This window comes from Ambystoma mexicanum, chromosome 4p (assembly GCF_040938575.1).
Source record: "Ambystoma mexicanum isolate Mex_15411 chromosome 4p, UKY_AmexF1_1, whole genome shotgun sequence".
Taxonomy (NCBI): domain Eukaryota; kingdom Metazoa; phylum Chordata; class Amphibia; order Caudata; family Ambystomatidae; genus Ambystoma; species Ambystoma mexicanum.
Window position 1 is genome coordinate 775,016,215 of NC_090927.1, and position 20,620 is coordinate 775,036,834.

The 20,620-nt window shown below is 47.1% G+C and overlaps 1 protein-coding gene across 1 annotated transcript in view; it reads right to left on the minus strand.

Annotated features, from left to right (window-relative positions):
- The window catches only part of ME1 (malic enzyme 1), a 1,722,623-nt gene that overhangs the window by 915,718 nt on the left and 786,285 nt on the right, over positions 1 to 20,620 (minus strand). The gene's annotated exons all lie outside the window — the stretch shown is intronic.

Sequence of the window (20,620 nt, forward strand, 5' to 3'; positions counted from 1 at the left end):
TAACCTTGAGCCACAGTTTCCAGTGCCCAAGCATCTGAAGTAATGCCCCGCCATTCATTCCGATGCTGAGCAAATCTGCCTCCCACCCGGGTCTTGTTGGTCAAGTCCTCAGAGTGGTTTAGAGGCCGCTGAAGCAGCGGCTGGAGGTAAGGCTGCCACTGCTTAGGCTGACTTAGCACCTCCCCCTCGTCCACCACGAGGGAATCTTCTCTGACCTCGTTGACCAGCTTGTACTCTTCCTCTTCCAAATGAGGAGTAGAATCAAAAGGACCTACCCCTGCAGGAAGACAAGACTCAGTAGGGTTGTTGAGGCTGTCTAATAGCTGCGTTAAGTAATTTAGCCACCTCCTTTGAGGTCTGTAGCTTTTCCAAACTCTCATCCACCTTACTGCCAAACAGCCTCGAGCCTTCAAAGGGCATGTTGAATAGTCTAGATTGCACATCTGGTGTAAATAAAGACTTCTGCAGCCACACAAATCTGCATAACACTGTGCTAGCTGCTATGGATCTGCTGATGCTGTCCGCAGTATCCTTACCTGACTTGAGACATTCACCAATTGCCTCCTTACTATCCTTGATGATTGCCAAGAATCCGTCTCTTTCCTCTCCTTCCGGGATGTAGTCAGCCGCCATAACAACACAGTCCCACTGGGTAAACGTAAATCTAGATAATGTGCAAGTCACATTTTTCGACTTCAATGCCATACTATCAGCAGTGAAAACATTTCTCGCCCAGGCATCCACACTTTAATAGATGTAGCAGCCGGAACCACCAAGCTTTCTGGTGTGGGATGCTTAGTATGATGAGTCAGCATTCTCCGCAGGGTCTGATTTGCCAAACTCTAACTCTGGCGATGTATCCAGCCCACTGGCTGACTGACGGTTATCGTATACATCTCTTAGCGTGGACTCATCAGATATTCGTTCCTCTGGCACATTAGGGGTGCCAAACTGTAGTCCAAAAGGTGGTGTATTGTCATAAGAGGGAGGTTCCTTTTCCTTTACCACTAAAGGCTTCCACAATGTCAAAGTAACCGTCATAGTCATCGATGATGGCTTCGAAATCGGTGCCGATTTAGTCGGCGTAGACTTCGGTTTCGGCGTTGCGGCTCCGATGCCGACGGGGCCGGCAAAGGCGTTGAAGTTTTCAACATCTTGTGCTTCTTCGACGGAAACCTCGATGGGCTAGGTTCCTGACTCGTTGAAGCCCTCGACGATTTTTCATCAGATCGAGAACTTTCTCTATGCAAAACCGGCTTGAAGCTCGGTTTCGAAGATTCAGTCTTCGACTTCCCTTTGTCGTCCTTAAGCGGAGCGACTGGTGCATGGCTCTGCTTGCCCTTCGAGGGGTCGAGGCTGCATTCTCGAAGATTCGCAGCATTTCAGTATGAAATACGCCCCATTTTGTAGGGGAATTGGATTTCGTAGGACACCTAATTACCGCCCTTGAGGAATCACTTGAGGTCGAAGGTGACCTATGACGCCTCTTCTCTGCCTTCTTCGAAGAAGACGAAGAATGGAGCGATCGACTTCTCCATCGAGACTGTTTTGATTTTTGCATCGGGAAGAATCCCTTGACTCATTTGACTTTTTTGAACTCTTCCAAGGTGACTTCGAAGCTAACCTCCCCACTGCCAGTTTACCTTTAAGCTCCCTGAAAGCCTTCTCGGTCATCGCCTGACATGAGCCACAGTCGGAGGTAGGGTCCCCGGAACCCAAACACAACAGACATGCGCGGTGGGGGTCAGTGATCGACATCTTCGACCCACAGTCTTGGAACTTCTTAAAGCCTGACTTGGGCGTCAATGGAGTTGAGAAAGAAGAATTTTTTTAAACAAAAATCACTATTTTCACTGAAGTGCGCCATAGTTCTCTCGAAGCGTTAGCTCGGAAAAACAGAACTGAAGCCAACGGGCGCTGCGTGCACTACTTTATACTGATGATGATGTCGACCGTCGAACCGAGATCCTCGAGGTACATCGACTCAACAACACTGCACACAGCACCCCTTGTCAAACAAAATTTCCGAAGCGGCTGATGCTGGAAAGATATTTATCATGAAATTAAATTGATAATCTCCTACATGAGCAGGCACCAAGGACCTTCTTTGCCAAGGATATGGTTAGGAAAGAGGCCCCACAGACAATGGCCTGTCTAGCTGCTAACTCATGGCAAAAGATGAGGATGGGCTGTCTCATGGACTGAGGAAAAACTTTACAGAAACACTACCCTCTTCTTGTGGCTCTGATCCGAGTCAGACATTTCAGAATATCTTTGCAGCACAAATTCTTTTATTCTTTTCTCTAAGGCTCTTTCATGAGAGAGACAAAGGCTCTTTCATGGGAGAGATAATTTGGAATGGGAATTGGAGCCTTGGCCCAGGAAGAGGGCAGGCAAAAGCAACGACACCTGAAACTGATTGGATTTATGCAGTACAGAAAATAAACAAAAAGTCAAAGTGCTGTATCATTACACACATTCACAAACCTCAGAAATAGGAGTATTTTGGCCAATGAGGTGGTAAAGACACTAACGTTCAGCTAAAAAAAAGGAGACCCAAAAAGGAAGAAATATTTCACCAAAATAATAAACAAAAAGGAGTACAACCGAATTACATTCTATCAAATTCTATTCAATAAATATGAGTGACATGCTCTGCTGTTATAATGCCATATTGGGGTTTCAGCGTCTGATTCTGTGTACTGTTTAAAATAAGAAAAGTGTCATCCTGGGATGGAAAGATGCCTTCCTCGTTTCGTCGATATTAGGCCCAGAATATGGTTCAAACAAGAAAAGTGTCTTTCCATCACGGAATAACACTTTTCTTATTTCAAACAAGCTCTGAATCAGGCCCCTAGGGACATTTTGTAACCACTTAGGGGGTATTTCATAGAATGCGGCGCACAAGTGCCACACGCGGCTGGCGTGCAGAGTGCGCGTGCGGCAGTCTGCGCCAGCCGCGTGCGCCACAACCCATTCAGGTGCACAGCGTATTCATGGATTAATGGATTAAAAACATCCATAAGCAGCCGTGGTGCAGAGTGGGGCAGCGACCCTGCAGCAGCGCCAGTTTTGCCCCCAACCCTGCCCTGTGCGCCAAAGAAATCGCACAAATCCAGTACCTGGCGCAAAGGCCAGTGGACCAGCATACAGCCCCCAACCATGAAAACGCGTGTAAAACTCCCCGCGCACGCCCCAGAATACACGTACCCCTCTCGCGCTAGGGAAAACGCGTGTAAACTCCCGCGCACCCCTCAGAATATACATATTTCGCTCGCGCTAGCGAAAACGCATGTAAAACTCCCCGCACACCTCTCGGAATACACGTACACCGCTCGCGCTAGCGAAAATGCATGTAAAACTCCCTGCACACCACTTTCTTGATGAACATAGAACATTGCAATATTACTATTTTTTACATTGCATGGTGAACAGGAGGCTTAATTATTACAAAAAGCAGTTTAGATCAAATTCCTCATTCAGTCCTCTCGGTGCCAAAGCTTCAAGGCGATCTATCCAATAGGCTTCTCTTTGTTGTCTTCTTTTTTGCCATAATGTTTACTTAACGTTGCCTAGGGCAACGCCACGAACCGCGAGTATAAGACGCTGTTCGTAGAAGACAGAGCAGGATGTTGCCTGCTGCGCTCCAGGTAAGATGTATAGACAGAATGAAGATGCGCAATCTCTGATCGCATTATTTGGAGGAATTCAACACGCGCACAAATCACGTTTTTGCATATCTTGGCTAACAGGTCAGTGACACTAAACACACATCGTAATGCATAGTCACATGGTATCAGCACTAAGTATACCGCCCATTAAGCACCTTAGCACGTTAAGACTCACATTAAAAGTTAGAATATTTATCAATTCAATTAACACGAGAGGTCACGGTGCTAAACACTGTAGTGCACACGTATGATAAACGTTATTAAATGCTTGATATGACGTAAAATACCTCGGAATGAGCATAAACATTGATGAAAGTTCCTCTGTTTCTTTTTGTTTTTCTCTCTCTCAAATTTATGTTGAACAATTGTTTGTCCTTGTGGGCGCCCTGTTTAATTAACCATTTTTTTTTTTAAACTTGTTTTGTGCACGGTGCACTGTTAAACCGTGAACTGAACATTGTGGATATGTCTAATGGATATTGTAATATATAACAATTATAATGTATGTAGTACAATAACAACCTGGCTCTGAAGAAGGATTAACTCCGAAATGCATTAGCCAGATGGGTTTTCTGTTTTTGCCTTAACAGACAGCAATAGCTTTTTTGGTGATGTTTAGCCAATTAAGCTCACAACTTTTTTGTACCTAAAGAATCCATATTTTTGAACATTAAACAAGATTATATTTTTGAATAATCACCAAAGTTGGCCTTTTGAGTTTATTAAGAAACAAAGAGCAATTGATTAAACCGAAGTGGGAATTTGGGGTGTGCGGCCCACACCGAAGGGACAATAGCCTAGGTATTTTTTCTCCATCCTCCTGAGTGTGCCCCATCCCCAGGCCCTGCAGGAAGTCCACACCACAGGGGACTACCCTACACCCCTGGCCATGCTCTGCAGGCAGCGCATCCACCCCGGGCATGCCCCGCAAGCAGCCCATCCACCCTGGGAATGCCCCACAGGCAGCCCACATGGCACCATGCACTTGTGAGCCCCAACACATCTCCCACCCACCATTGATGGCCACCTGCCAGCAGGCTCCGACTCATGTCCCCCTTTACCCCCACCCACCCAGCAGTGATGGGCACCTGCCAGCAGGCCCAGACTCATGTCCCCCTGTACCCCCACCCACCCAGCAGTGACGGGCACCTGCCAGCAGGCCCCGACTCATGTCCCAACAAACAACATGTCCCAACCAAACAGAGCCATGTCCCTAAAGCCAATCCTAATCCCCCTTGCCCCCAACCCAAGCATGCAACCATCCGCAGAACCCACTCCCAAATTACCCATGCCATGATAGTCTAAATGAACCACCATGCCTATGCAGGAATGCACAACAGAGCCAAACAGTGGCAACACATGACAGAGGAAATGTAATGTTCAATGAGACACGCACAAAACCAATGACAGAACACAACACCAATTTAGAAGTTATAAAAAATGTATTCAAAACATAATGAACTGAGTTGGAGGAATTGTAAACTGAAAACCAATGTGCAATGACAGATTTTGAAAAAATTAAATTTCAAATCCAATGAAGTCAAAAATAAGAAAAATCATGTCCAATAAAAAAGTGGTCCATTGCCAATGTCCATAATAAAAACATAATCCAAATTTAAAAAAAAAACATTGATCCATGGGAATATAGAACAAGAAAGTATGTACAAGTCTGAAACTATATACAATGGAAGTCCAAATGGTCAATGATCCACAAACAAAAGGAAACCTATAAAAACTCCTATGAATAAAAAACTATATACACGAAGTAGAGCAATGTCCATTAAAAGAAAACCAAAGGAAACCTAACACTAATGAACTATATACAATGGCTGCGGGCAAGTCCTAGGGCTCACTCTGTGATGTTCCGGGCCAGGGCATCATCGAACTCCATGTCGATGTCCCGGAAGCGGGCCTCTTCCCTGTCCCCGAGGTCTCACAGGGATGCAGTCATGGCCTGTTCCAACTTCCTGCGGGTTGCCTCGAGGCGCTCAGTCCACCTCAATGCCCTGCGCATGGAGTTCTCTGCCCCGACCGTAGTGAGCCATGCCTCCTCCGGCTGCCGCTGCTCCGCATCTATCCGCTGGCCCAACCGTTGCCACACGGAAGACACTCCCATTCTAGGGTCCTCCTTCCCTCCGGCCGATGCCTGCCCCTCTGATGATGATGGCCCAAGCCTTGATGTCTCCCACGTTGAGCCTGCCGCTGCCTCTGACGCAACTGCCTCTACCAGCACGACGGCATCTGGGCTGATGGAATCCACCGGCGCCGTCGTGCACGTGCCCTGCCCGATGATTCTGGCACATCCTCCATCTGCTGGGGTCCATTGTTGGGGTGTCCAACCCTGCTGGACCTCCGACTCCCGACTGTGGCAGGGATGGGATCTCCAGCGAGCTGGCTGCGTTGGTCGGGGCTGGTCCACAGGGGGCCCTGGTGGCATCTGGGCCGGTAAAACAGCATGGAGAATGACTGGTGCATAGTCTGCACAGAGGAGGAGAGGGCTGCCAGAGTGCCCGACACATGTAGGAAACCTCCGACCATGACCCCTCCCAACTGGGCCACGTTGGCATGCAGCTCTTCGTGATGACGTGCGTGGTCCCCCCAGGAAGCACACACGTCATCACGAATGTCACGCGTGCGCAACACGATACCAATCAGGACGGTCTCCATACGTTCACAGGTCCCCTTGTCCGCAGGTAGAGGAGTGTCAGATGATTTGGACCTCCCCCCTACCTGCAAACGGGCCTGGGATGGGGCATCCCTGCTGGTGCATGGTGGTGCAGTGAAGTGTCAGGGACAGTGACATGCACAGGCCCCTACACAGAAACCTGTGCTGCCTTCTGCCCTTGCCCCTGGACTGCACCACTTGCACCAGTGGTACCACTCCCACCAGGCCCCATGTGCACCTCAGTAGCGGCCTCCTCCTCCTCTGTGCACACCACCAACTTGGATGGCTTGACACCGTCTTCTGCCGTAGGAAGCCCTTGTGGGGGCTCACCCGCCCCTTCCGCTGCAGCCCTAGTGGCAGACGCGGCATCAGTCCCCTCGCTCCCGGATGATGGTAATTCCTGGGAGGGTGACTGGGCCTTGCGTCGCCGGCCGGTGGAGGAATCCCAGCGGCTTTGCTCCACAGCGCTGTCTCCGCCCTCTTCTTCACTCGCCGCTGTGTAGAGGGAGACATAGAACACAAGCATCAGGGTACTGTACAATAGTCCCCTAGACAGGAAGCAATAGCACATGAGTGGCACTGTCAAACGTCAATTGCATCATGTCCCTCCACAACACATGGGTCAGTGCAGGCAACACACATGCGAAAACATGCATGGCGCATGCAATGAACATTTGCATCCATGTCCAAGGAACTGTTTAAACATACAATGGTGGGTTGAAACTCACATGCATCATGGTTCATACTGATCACATGCACGCATATCACCCTAGTTTCATGCATCGGGCCATGTACTCCCCAGACCAGTGGATACAAGGACGACTAGGCTGCATCAGTGAATCAACACATTGTCACGGACATGTGCCATGCATCCATGGCGTTTACAAGTCACACACACGCTACCCAGACACACAGACATGTACACCATACATGTCCATGACAGCAGTACCCATCTCTCACACCCCAATCATGTCCAAGGACAGAGACAGGCATGCATTCATGTGTGCATTCCGCATGCTGCTCCGCATGTTGCATTGTAACACATACACCATCCATGTGGTTCACGCATGACTGGTCTCACATGCAGCACCATCATGTCCCTGCACACACACATCCATACATGGCCCATGTCACACATACAGGCAAGTAGCTAACTACCAGCGCACTGCAACATGCCCTGTTTCACACAGCAATGCATGGTCACTTACCGCTTCACTCCAGACGGTCCTGCATCCTGAGGATCTGGTGGTGAAGCACTGGGTGAATGAGCTCCAGGACTGTCATCTGCTGGTTGGTAAGGTGGCCCAGGCCTTCTTGAGGGTCCTGGACTTGTAGTCCTCCCAGCGCTTCTGGACGTGTTTGATGTCGCAGGGTGCCACCCCCTCCGTGTTGATGGCACCCACTATGTCCGTCCAGATCCTTCTCCGTCCTTCTTTGTCGGCGCGCGATGGTGTGAGGAGGGCATCATAATGCATCATAATGTCCCAGGACTTGCTCCACCAGGATGCCAACTTCATTGCAAGTGAAGCTGGCAGCCCTCTGCCTCTTAGCTGGGGGGTTGCCACTGGTGCCAGATGGTGTTGTGTCAGACATGGCAACCCCCGAGGCTGGTGTGGGTGGGCAACTGGGTCCTGGGGCTGGGCTGTGGAGTGATGGAACACCAGTTGGGAGTCTTCTGTTCCAGCAGGGGTGGTCACTGCAACTGGACCCCTGCAGATGGCAGATGTGCAGGCACCAAATGGCAGGGCACGGTGGGAGCAGGCAGGAAGGCAGCAGCAGATGGCTCGTGGGAGGCTGCTCGGGGCTTTAGGGGGCAGTAATTCAGCCTTCTGGGCAGGAGTGTGGTCTTCCGTGTGTTGTCGCGTGGCCAGCTTGATACAGAGTGATTTGGCACGTGAAAAAACAGCATGTCAGCGTGTAATTAGAGGAAAGGCCCTTGGTGCGTTAGCGCGTAGGTGACGTAACGTGTGCACGGGCGTTTCCCTGGCACGGGTTGAAGGTTCCCCGTGGGTTTCCATCGCTCTGTACGTGCTTTTCGTGGGAAGCGGTGCGTGTGTTTTCCAGACGTTGGGGTTCACACGCGATTACCTCACAGCGGATACGGTGCATACTTCTTCTTTTGGCGTGGGTGTTGGCTACGCGTTCTTCTTCTACACGCAAGGCAGACGGTGAGTTGCACATGCTATTTTTCCTACTGCGGGTGTCCTGGTTGGTCGCGTACCCCTTTTTTCCGGGCATACTAGCCCGCGTGTTGATAACGTACGCATTTTTTGTGTTGCTGGCTTCCACAGCGTACTGCATGTGTTTTTTTACATACACGTGGGCTACAGCAGTCACGTATCTATTTTTCGTGCTTTTTTGGGATGCCTGAGCGTTGCGTGACATGTCATTTCTCCTAGGGGGCCACAGAATGGGACATTCATCATGGCTGTATATACATGTTTGTTGTTTGCGTGCACTTTTGTAATGCGCAGGGACGCTACCGCCTGCCTTCGTGTGGCAGACGTGTTTATGCCTGTGTGTGTCTTTGGCAGTGCGTGGGTTTTCCGTATTCAATTCCATGAATACGTGTAGTTTGCGTGCATGTGGGCGTTCTGTGTATTTCCGTGCAGTACTTCCCCAGTTACGCCTTCTTTTTCATGCGTTCTTCCCCATTCCGCATGTTCTGCCCCGTGTTCCGCCCCCTTTTGGTGTGTGCGCTGACTTTGTTCGCTTTCTGGATGTTGCATTGATGTGTGCGCCCGTGTGCGCCACGCAAGGATTTGGCGCACCTCCCGGGGACAACACGCGCAGGCCTTCCATGAATCGCACACATGCGCGTGAGCTTGTTTGCGCCACCTACGCCAAGATTTTCGGCGCACATTTGTTCCATGAATCGGCCCTTAAATGCGACAGAAATACAAGTATGTGTAACCAGGACATAGGACAGATGAAAGTAAAACCGGTGGTTGATTTTACATGTGGCACGCTAATCAACTCTGGATAAAAAAGCGGTACATATAATTCCCAAAATAGATCAGGATTACCTATTCTCGATGGGTTTTATATCCTGTGCCAAATAGATTAAACACACATGTGGAGCCGTAGCAGTTGGCCTTGAGCACTCCTTGCTGTCACATCAAAGATGCAAAATGATCAGACCTGCTATTCTAGACTGCCAACACATACCACGAAAAGATATTCGAAATGACTGGAATCGCTAAAGTAAATTGACTACAGTTCTCAAACTCTCACATTATTTCCACAATTGTAAAATATATATGTTAGAACTGCAGTCTTCAGAACAGTATTTCAAAGTATAACTCAAATGTTTAAATTTCTTAAAATATGGGAATCTGTTTTTCTCGTGTGTCACTTGCTTAATAGTTTAAATAGAATGGAAGGTTATTTTCCAGAGGATATAAAATAATGGGAATATGATCACCAAATACGATCAGGAAGCACACATGGGCTTTCCATTCTACCTGTCTACTCAGCAAACGAGGAGTGCCAATAGGTCACCAGGCAAGACTTCTGGAGAAAGCAAACACAATTTGCCATTTCCCTCCAAATGACTGTTTCTTAAGGGTCTGGTCTGGATTTCCACAAATGGACACTTACACAAGCGAGGATTAAGTATTCACTCACGCTTAAATATCCACCTGAAAATAATGATATTAAGAATTGTTCTGTCACTTCTTGTAAAGTTTTAAATACACCCTTGTATTAGGTTTAACATTACAGTACAATAGAAATGCTAACATGTGGCTCGATTATATCTACAATTTACACTCAGTGTGTTGTGTGTGGCTTTCAGAGGACCAATTAGCAACTATTTCTATTTCCAAATGCTGCCTCCTCCTGCTGTGGTGGCATATCAAAGAGCTATGGAATGCATAATCAACTGTTATGACATCACAGCAAGGGTGTTAGAAATTCGACCATCCGCATTGTGGGAGTGCACTCGCCTGGGCTTTTTGACATTTTTAATTAAATGTAATGATGGTAGACCATTTTCAAGAAAATGTGTGGCGCTAACCCACGCACATTTTCCTAGCTCAAACCCCGACAAATGTATAGATATGTGTGCTCTAGGTGGACACAGCCTACAGGCACAGTCCGCCCTGTCATATTTAGTTGGAATGTGACACCCAGGAATGCACTATGTCATCTGCAGGAAGGGGGAGGACCGAGCTTCCCCCTGTCATGGCCAGCCTGATTAACTAACAAAGGCTCCATGGATCCTTCCTGCCATTTTGTTAGGCTCTGCATCTGGTGGCAGCGATTATTATATCAATGGGGGCATTTCAAACCGGCCCACATGGGTCCTGGCTGCAGATAATAACAAAGGAGGTAGGAAACCCATCAACCTTTCATATGTAACTGTGTCAACCTGAAGCCAGCTCCCGCCCTCAGTATCAATGACAGTGAGCTGTCATGTCTGGGACTGCTTTTTACAGTAAACCACCCTGCTAGGGGATCCCATTCATAAGGTATGGGAATGTGATTTGCAGGATCCAGAGAGTGTGGTCTTGCCGTAGTTAAAGGGAGACCTGCCACTTCAACAGGGACCACGTAGAGAAGACCATTAACCAGAGAGACTCTTTGATCAACAACCGACAGAAAGATGGTTGGGACTTAGTATCACAAGGGAGTGTGGCCAGAGATATTTCTGTTGAACGAAGGATTCCGCCATTTTAGTTCTGGGGCACACCCTGTTCTGGTTTTCACCCCTTTACCTTTCCTGTTGCAAAGCACTCTGGTTATGACCTCACAAATACACAAGATTATTGGTTGGGACCCCAGGATTGGTTCATTAAGGTAGTCTTAGCCTACACCAATCACTGTGGCCCACTTGGCTTTAAAAGCGGGCTGAGCACCTCTTTTGGCAGATCATATGACAAACTCACCAGAAGTAACAAAGAAGAACTCAACCTTGGACCCTAGCTGAAGGTACAGTCTGCCGTACATCTTCCACCAGTGAAAATCCCTCCCCTAAACATATCTCAGGGAACAGAGTGTGATACAGAACTAAGAGGACCCTCCAGACGCTCCAGCACCGGTATCCTGCAAGCACACAGCATGCCCTGCTAGGCTCTGAACCAAGTTTCCTGGATAGGAAGTGCCAGAAGGTCTCTGAACCAACAACCACGGAAAAAGGTAGGTGCCTGCAACACACTCCTCAGCTTTTGGCCGTTCACCTTGAAGGACAACACAAGCCTGTTGAAGAAGCGGGGAGAAGTGCCTCGACGAGCATCTACTGACGTCTGCCTTAAAGGCCATTTTTGAGCCAGTCAAGTTCCTCGAGCTGCAACCGACTGCAACACTTACTGTTGTCAAGCCACAGTCGCTTAAAAACATCCGAGACATCTTGGACAGTGCTTCAGAACCACCTAACACCATGGAAACAATGATTCCTGCCCCCGGGCTGCAGTGTAGGCCAGCCTGTGGCCGTTTGTCCTGCTTCGCTTGCCAAAACATCTTGCTGCCTGATACCCGCAGCAGACTCCCAACTTGAACTCTGTAACAGAAGCCTGCAAAGTGCCCTGAAGCTGACTCAACCCTGTCAAGCACCAAGAACACCTACAGCACAAGGTACATTGTGGTTCTGTCGACCTGGTCCTTCGCAGAAAGCCCCTAGAGACATATTAAGACCCATTGCCCCTTTGTGCTGAAGCCAAGAAACCTTAAACTGTTGTGGTTATTAACCATACTGACTACACTCCTGTGAGTATCCAGAGTGCATCCCTTTTCCTTCTTTGAAGCTGTCTGTCCCCTGCATTCCTTCACAGGGTGGTTTGTATTCCTTAGTGTTGCTAGAACTGTCTGTTGCGATGTAAATCAAGTAGACATTTGTGATACAACCTTGACTGGACAGTCCCTTTTATCATTGGGTAACAAGTGTATTTTCGCTGTGTTGCCACTAACCAACGATCCACACCCTTTTGGAGATAAGCCTGCTGTTCCATCCACGTTACCAAAATTGGACAAGGAGGTTTATAATTTGCTTGTTATTCCAATCTGTTCGCATCCCTTCTGGTGTACTAGAGGTGTGGGGCTGATTGATGGTTTTGAAAACCAATATTCATTCCTGGACCACTAGTGCCTCAGAAGTTGATTCGTCACAAGGGGGTTGCCTTATTTTCTCCACCAGATATTTTTTTTCCTTTTAGGGTGCTGTAGTGTGAGACAAGAGGAACCTCAGCACTTTATTATAAATTGTGGAATACCACCAAATCTTTTTTATGATTTCTGACACTCGCAGTCATGGCAACTCTGCCTGATTATGAGTGGCAAAATGGCAGTGTTGATCCCCAATCCTGGAGCCCATAGGATTCCATTTAGAGATTTGGCAGATTTACCGCTGGTGCTAAGTCTGCCCACTTGGCAAAATGTGCACATTTGGAGGTAAAGTGAAGGGAAAAACGACAGCAAGTACTGGAAGTATTTCCTCTACTTAACCCTCAAAACACCTAATTTGGTGGTGTTTGCGAAATTGGGGGTAAAGTGGTGGTAACAGAATTACTGCAGCTTGCCACCATTTTATTCCCACCATCGAACCCGTAATAATGCCCTTGGTATTTTGTATGCTGTATATAGTCCCTTATGCCTTCAGTCTACACCCCCTGGAATGGTGGTCAATATAGGACAGTTCAGTGGTTGGCGAAGTGGTTGAAACTCCAGTCTATCCAATGCCACTCTGAACTCCGGGGTGGAAAATATCCCTGTTGCTGAGAACTACCCATCGGTAATTCAATATGTTATCAATGAACCGTTTTGTGACAGCAAAACACATGTTGGAGAAGGACTTCTTCTACTGCAAATATGCTTTGAAGAGAGGATGGCATCGTTCCCCTCTTTATATTTGGCCTTAAAACATACAGATTTTGTAAAGGGTCTCAGTCAACTTAGTTGAGGAATGTATACTGGACATTAATGAACGTAGGGATTTCCTTTGAGGGGACTACTGTTACAACGTGCCATTCCTTGTTCCACCATATATGGGTTCATGGTATGTCTGCTGTTTCCCAGAAGTTGGATAAAGTGAGACTTGCCACTTTTCAGAGGTAACTTATTAGTTGGCTAGATAGGGAGCCTAGTCCTTGCAACTTCCTAATAAGGCAAACAAATAGTCCAGCAAATAATGAATGCCTGTGATTGATTTAATGAGGGCTCAGCTCTCACACCAACACAGTTTAACTTTGTTATAAATCCTCACGCTATGGATGTATGCATTTCCTTGCCTAATCCTATACTTTTTCTTTGGCATGTGTTGGGTGAGCCTGGTGAGCCTCTATATACAGCTCAACTAGCTCAGCGTCAATTACCTCCTAAAACAAGCACTTGTGATGGATAGTATTAGAATATTTAGATTGGCAGTGTGTGTCCTATGTTGAGTATACTGTTAATTGCATGCTTCATTATATTTTCACATTTTCAAAAAATAAGTATTCCAGGAATATATACATTTGTGGTAGTATTCCCTTGAAACACAATCACACAAACACGTGCTCAAACGCGTTTACTTACCTCCTTTCTACCTAAATAGAAATGGCCTGCGCTAGCTAGTGGCAACTATGGCCTATATTAATATCTTAGTCTCAGGCAAACCAATTTTAAGAGTTTACATTAATTGAAAGTATGTGGTCCAGTATCTTCATACACATACTCATAGTTTTGTGTAATGGCTGGTCCCACGTCTCCAAACTAGGGCTGTGCAGTGCTCGGTATAGATGCAAGGAGTTTGAGGTACTGGATCCAAGGTGGAAGCAAGCACACGTCACTATGAACATTTCTGTTGGCCTTTTCTCAATTCTTTAAAGAAGCTTCCATAGATGTCCTTGGTGGTCCAAAATTGATTCTATGTACTTTTGGGAGTCACATAATGGGTATTTGCTGGTATCTTTTTATGTCCAACCAAAGTTCACCTCTCATATTCACGGTCTATTCAAAATTAGCTTTTAACTGTGCAGCCACAATCTACTTGTCCATACAAGGGATCAATAGGCTGTTGCTTTGATACATTACTAAGATATTCTTGGGAATGTATCATTTCTGTTCAACATAAAAGGGTGCCTTTGGTTTTGGTATTTGAGGTTTGCCTACGGATGAAGTTTATTTTATGCTGGGGATGTGGCCTTGCCACACCTTTATAGATAATTTATAGAGTAGTGTGATGAATCCAGGGAATTTGTCCCCACTCCCCAAGGGGGAGCAACCCCCTTTGGCACAGGGCAGGTGAGCCTGCTAAGCTTAAAACCACTTAGGGATCGCACTGGGGGTGACCTACTCTCAAAGGACAGACAATCGCCAAACTGGTTTATATTTTATCCTCCCTTGTCTCAGAAATCTAAATGTTTTGTTGGTTATATGGGAGTTAAAGTGTATAATAACGTGCAACTTCCTACATTAACAGCTTGCATATTTCTGACCCTTTTAGGGCACCGTCCACACCTAATAAGAGAGAATCAGGACTATACCCACCCCTGCTTGTGTGGAGGATAAAGACCCAGTTAGCATTACTGCAAAGGGGGAGAGGAGCTTACAGAGCTGCAGAGGAGGAGAGGCCTCTTCCTGGGAGGTGTGGCAAGGTGAGGCCAGCGTATGATGGTGGATTAAAGCATGGTCGAGCGCGCATAATGCTCCACAACCCTGATGAGACTCCGACCAGAGAAGCCAGGCTCATGTGATTCTCAAACAGTGGTGGAAGCCCAAGCAGTGAACGAGTGATGTAAAGATGCACAGCCCCGCCGAAAGACAGTGGAAAGTGTGCGCCAGCTCTACAAGATGTAGAATGAGAGCAAGGGGCCTAAAGTTAAAAAGCTATGTTGGCCTATTAGGTCGCCAGCCCAGAGGGGCATTGCATGGAGACAGAAGGTATGCGGTTACTCCAGGGAACTAGTATGAGGGTGGAAATACCAAGCCAGACCCAAAGGCTGTGTGAGAGACTAGAAACCTGTAGGCAAGGGGAGAGCAACAAAGCCACAAGGTGGGCAGGGAGGCTTGATACCCCTAAGTATGGTTTGGAAAGCAAAACCCCAGGGCTGGGTACAAGCGAGAGAGATCTGAAACCCCATTGTGGGGTAAGAGAAATGAAACCCCAACACAGGGTAAGAGAGGGTGATCTTAGACCCCAAGGCAGGTTAAGAGAAGTGAAACCCCAATGCGGGATGATAGAAACCCCACCTGAAGATGGGGTGAGAACAACCAAACCCCAAGGCAGGGTGCGTGAAAACAGACCCCAAGGAGGGGTGAGAGGAATGAGACATCCAAGGCGATGCAAGAGCAACATGACAGGAGTCAAACCCCAAGGCAGAGAGAGAGAAATTCGATACCAGTGAGGGGTGCGGGACATGAGACCCAAGGCCCCAGGGAGGCATATAATCCAGGGGATATATCACTGGAGACAGTATCATAAAGTTCCTCGGTGGGGAAACCAAGAATAGTACCTGGGGTGAGGGGGGTTTGGGGGGGGGGTTTAAATCAGGCAGCTCCCAACGGTAGAAGAAAACCAGAAACTGAAATAAAAAGTGTCCGACCAAATCAAGGGGAATATCTGGTGTGGATTTAGGATACCCGAAACTGAGACTAAGTGTCTGAACAAACCAAGGAGAAATAGACTAATCTAAGACTGACACGCATCCCAAGGAGGGTAACCTTGAAGAGACATTTGTTTTTCTGATTTGAAATTTGCCATGGGACAAGGAGCCCCTTTCTTTTGATAGGGAAACATCTGGTTGGGGTCAAAAACCAGCCACCATTCTTTCCTTTTGGGAAGAGGCCCTTATTCTACTGTTGTTAAGGTTACGTTATATTTGTTTACAGTGGTAGGGGAAGCAATCAGGTTAGAGTAGTTTGTTTTCTGGATGGTGGACTTAGTTATGTAGGAGATCCTGACAAACACCCTTTTAGACTCATTTCTTTTCTTTAGAAGTAGGGCTAAAAACCTAGGGAAAGCATAGGTTGTGGGTGTTCCAATAAAGAACTTTTCAACTCAAAATGCCACATTGTCTGTCTCATGATTCTAACTTGCCACAAGTGGTGTCATGAACGGGATTTAAAAAAAAACTCTTACAAGCTTTGGCCCCAACTTAGTGAAATTTCTTACCCTGACAGGTAGGCTCCTGAACGGGCCACCTCCCCAGTCTATTGGCTTCGACCCATTTAGTCTGAGCAAAGTAGAAAAACCCAGCCAGCAAAGAAGACTGATCATGATTGGCCTAACCATATCCCCTCGCCAAGGCAGCTACCTGAGGTAAACCGCCAGGTCGGAACAGGTGTGAAAACACTCTCTGCATGTCACCACCAGCGTCATAGACCCAAACTACCAGGGGGAAATTGAAGTCTTGTTACACAAGCCGGTCTATAAAAATACATAGTGGGGAAACAATTGAGCAGCCAGTCACCGATTGAGCCCTGACTCCATCTTTACAGGAGGTAGAAGATCTTCCCGATACAGCCATGGGCACCCTAGGCTTTGAACAAGCTGATAAGAAATTGATCGATAGACAGATCCAGCTGAACAGCCCCAAGACCTAGAGTTCAAGATGAGGTTTTTCGACCCTTCAGTGACAAACCAACTAAAAGACATGCTCACTACTAAGAACACAACTTAGGCATACAATTCGACCCCTTGACACCTGAACCTATCCTGCCCACCCGGGGAATACCTAGTGGGGAATAGTTATCAGCTTTTAAGTGTATGTGATTCCAGCCAAGGAGAAAACCACTATCTGCTTGGATTTGCAGGTGAAGATACCCTCAGGCTTCTCTGTTTATTTAATTCAACCATCGAAACATTGGTGAAAGAAGGGACTAATCATGCTGCCAGTACTGCCCTTTGGCCCTGTGAGAGAGGTAATTCCCTCCACCTCCTAAATTCTTCTTGCCAGTTTACTAGGATCAAAAGGCATGATCTATTGGGATATCTGAACTATGAGATCTCCCCGAGAAATACCTTAAATAAAAGGATCCAGAATGAGGGACCAGATGGACCAAAGGAAAGATCAGTGGAAGGTCCACCCAAATAGTGTTACCCCTCATCACTACGTAGAGGAAGGGTTGGGGACTCAGGTGGATAGGGGTAAAATCACCTATCCACACAGAGAGGGTCATACCCTCTGTCATTCCAATTTTCTCCCATGCATTGCAAGGGGAAAAAAAGGGGATTCATCATATCTGATCTCAAATCCAATAAGGATCTGGGAAACCAATTAAGGGATTGGGTTACCAATACTAAAAAAGAAATTAGCTCCCTGGAATGTCTGGATGCCTCAAAGCCAATTGTTTATCCCAAGGAGGCCGTAACACCCACTGTCCAAGCTCCTCTAGAGCCTCTCAATACAGAGAAATACCAGTATGCCTTCCCTGTCAAACAATAACTCCCATCAAGAGCCAGGGAAAACCCTCAAAGTGGAAAGGAGTACTAACCTTCTAACAATAGGTGCAGACTGCCAGGTACCCTTCTGAGAGACAAGGAATGAAGAAGACTTATATTGTCTTTATTGTGGGGAAAGGGATCACAACACAAGGTTTTATATGGTCGCCCATGAAGAGGAGGATTCTGACAAGATTGACCCAATGGAAGATCTGGTTGATAATGCAGAAAGATCTTCCCCCAGCTATAAGCAATGAAAGGAGCACAGGGATGTAGACTCAACCACTATCCCCTTGGTTGAATAGAAGAGGACTTAAAGCCAAAGGTGGAGAATGTGATGAATCAAGGGAATTTCGTCCCCTCTACTCAAGGGTGAGCCACCTCCTTTGGGACAAGGAGGAACCAACCCCTTTGGGACAAGGGGGTTGAGCCTACTGAGCTTAACATCCCCTAGGGGACAGAGCAGATGTGATCCCACTGGGGATGACCCCACTTCAGAGGACAGGCAATCCCTAAACAGTGATTTGTGCTAAACTTCCTTGTCTCAGGATCCTCATTGTTTTGTTGGTTATATAGGAGTTAAACTTCATAATAACTTCCCACATGAATGGCTGGTATGGTTTCTGACCCTTTTAGGGCACCATCCACATCCAAGGTGAGAAGACTGAGAAACGGCCTACCTCCTGCTTCTATAAAGATCAAGTCAGCACAGCTACTCAGGGAGAGGGGAGCCTGCAGAGCTGCAGAGGTGGCGAGAACTCCTCCTGGGAGGTGTGGCAAGGAGAATCCAGCGCATGCCCAGCATGACGTATCGAAGCACGGTCAAGCCAGCAAAATGCTCGGCGACCTACTCACGAGAGTCTCAAGCTGTGGAGAATGCCCAAACAGCAAATGAGCAGCCTAACAAGGACCTGATGCCGAAGCTTGCTTTGAGATAGCGGGAAGGGAGTGCCAGCTCCATAAGATGCAGAATGTTGGGAAGAAGCCCAAATAAAAAAGCTGTATCGGCTTACTGGACTGCCAGCTTGGAGGAGCACGGTGTGGAGTCAGAAGCTACACAGTCACTCCAAGGCAGGGTGAGAAACTATAAACCCCTTGGGGGGAGACAAATCTCTAGCTAGATCTACAAAGAAAAGCAAGAATCAGGTAGACATATTATGTTAACCAAGAAAATGACACTGTCACTGGCATTGTAAGAGAGTAAGCTGCTCTAGCTCTTGAAGAAAAAGACGAAGTCCAAATGTAATTATGATTAGTACTCCAATCTTCTACCTTCTAACACAGGTTAGCAAGGTAACTTCTTAGCCCGTGCTGCCCTAAAACCTGACAGAATTATATGACCCATACATTTTCTTAGAAGCTTTACATGTGTAACACTTTAACAGACTGCTATACTAAGTGTCAATTATAGTGCACTGTCAATATTTTGCCACAGGGCTACTTTACCCCATTCAAGGTATTGATGTTTCTTTTCCTACATTTAGTCTTAAAGGAGTTAAAGTTATTATTATCATTTTGGAATGACCTTTGGACATTAGAATATGGATGGTGAGTGGGCACCGCTTCAAATACGAACAAACATAATCATTTCCTCAAATCTTGATATACTGGTTTATGTATGGGGTGCAAACCTCACTTACTTACTCACAACAAACAAGACCAAGGCTGGAAGCCTGTGATGAGGGCTGCACTCCCTTTGCCTAACTTGAAATGTTGTGTATGCAAAGCGGGAGTGTGGCAGAGTGTCCTGTGTTTCTGGGATTATTGACTCTCTTTCACTTTCTTTGAATTGCCTGGAGAGCAAAACTGCAGGCTGAGCAGCGTGTTCTGGGCTTGATTGCCCTTGCCTGGAGTGGCTCGCCACTCGACGCTCTGTGCTCACCTGAGGACTGGGACATAAATCCAGCAAACGCGTGGGTTAGCGCTCGCGTCGTGTAAGCAGAGTTTCCTGTGTTACTGGGATTATTGACTGTCTTTCACTTTCTTTATAATGTCTAAAGAGGGAAACTTCAGGCTGAGCAGCGTTTTCTGGGCTTGATTGCCCTTTCCTGGAGTGGCTCGCAACTCGACAGTCCATGCTTGCATGAGGACCCGGACATAAATCCAGCAAATGTGCGGGTTAGCATGCTTGTCGCCTAAGCAGGAGTGTGGCAGAGTGTCCTGTGTCTCCTGACCCTGGTCTGCCAACGCCGCAGGTAAGACTACTTGTGAATAACTGTCCGAAAAAATAAACCCTATACTACCCATATATTGACATTACATACCGCAACAGTGTGTACGGCTCGAGCCGCTATGGAACAATACCTCATTTTTAAGTCCATGGTCACTACTATTGAAAATGGAAAACCCAAGCAACCTAATCCCTCTCAACCTGCCATCACAGTTTTTTCGATACCAAAAAACCTTCACTTACAAACCAACATTTCTCGACTTCTTTAACTGAGATGTTGGAGCAAACGCCTTCCCACACCATCGATATTAATAACTTGCTCCTAAAAATGTTTGTTGGCTTACAGCGTGCTTCTCTTGATGGTGAAAAGGAGCTCCTTTCACAAGATTATGATAGTAAGATAATCAAAATTGATTTGTCTAATTCTCCCTATTTAGCCGCATAGGCATTCTCCTCTGATTCTTCTGACCTGTTTAAAACAAACAGCGAAAATGAGGAAGTGAGCGCACTGACGGACGAAGTAGAACTTGAGTCAGGTGATACATCAACCCTCAGCGGCATAAATACAATAATACCCAAAGTGGATGCCTTATTGATGTTAATAGCTACTATAGCTGAGGATCAGCTGGATGCCAAACTGACACTAGTGAAAGTGATTGGGCCTCATTACGAGGTTGGAGATAGCCTTGCCGGTACAACCGGCAAGGCTACCTCCAAACTCGTAAACGGGTCCGCACCTGCGAATGGGCAATTACCGA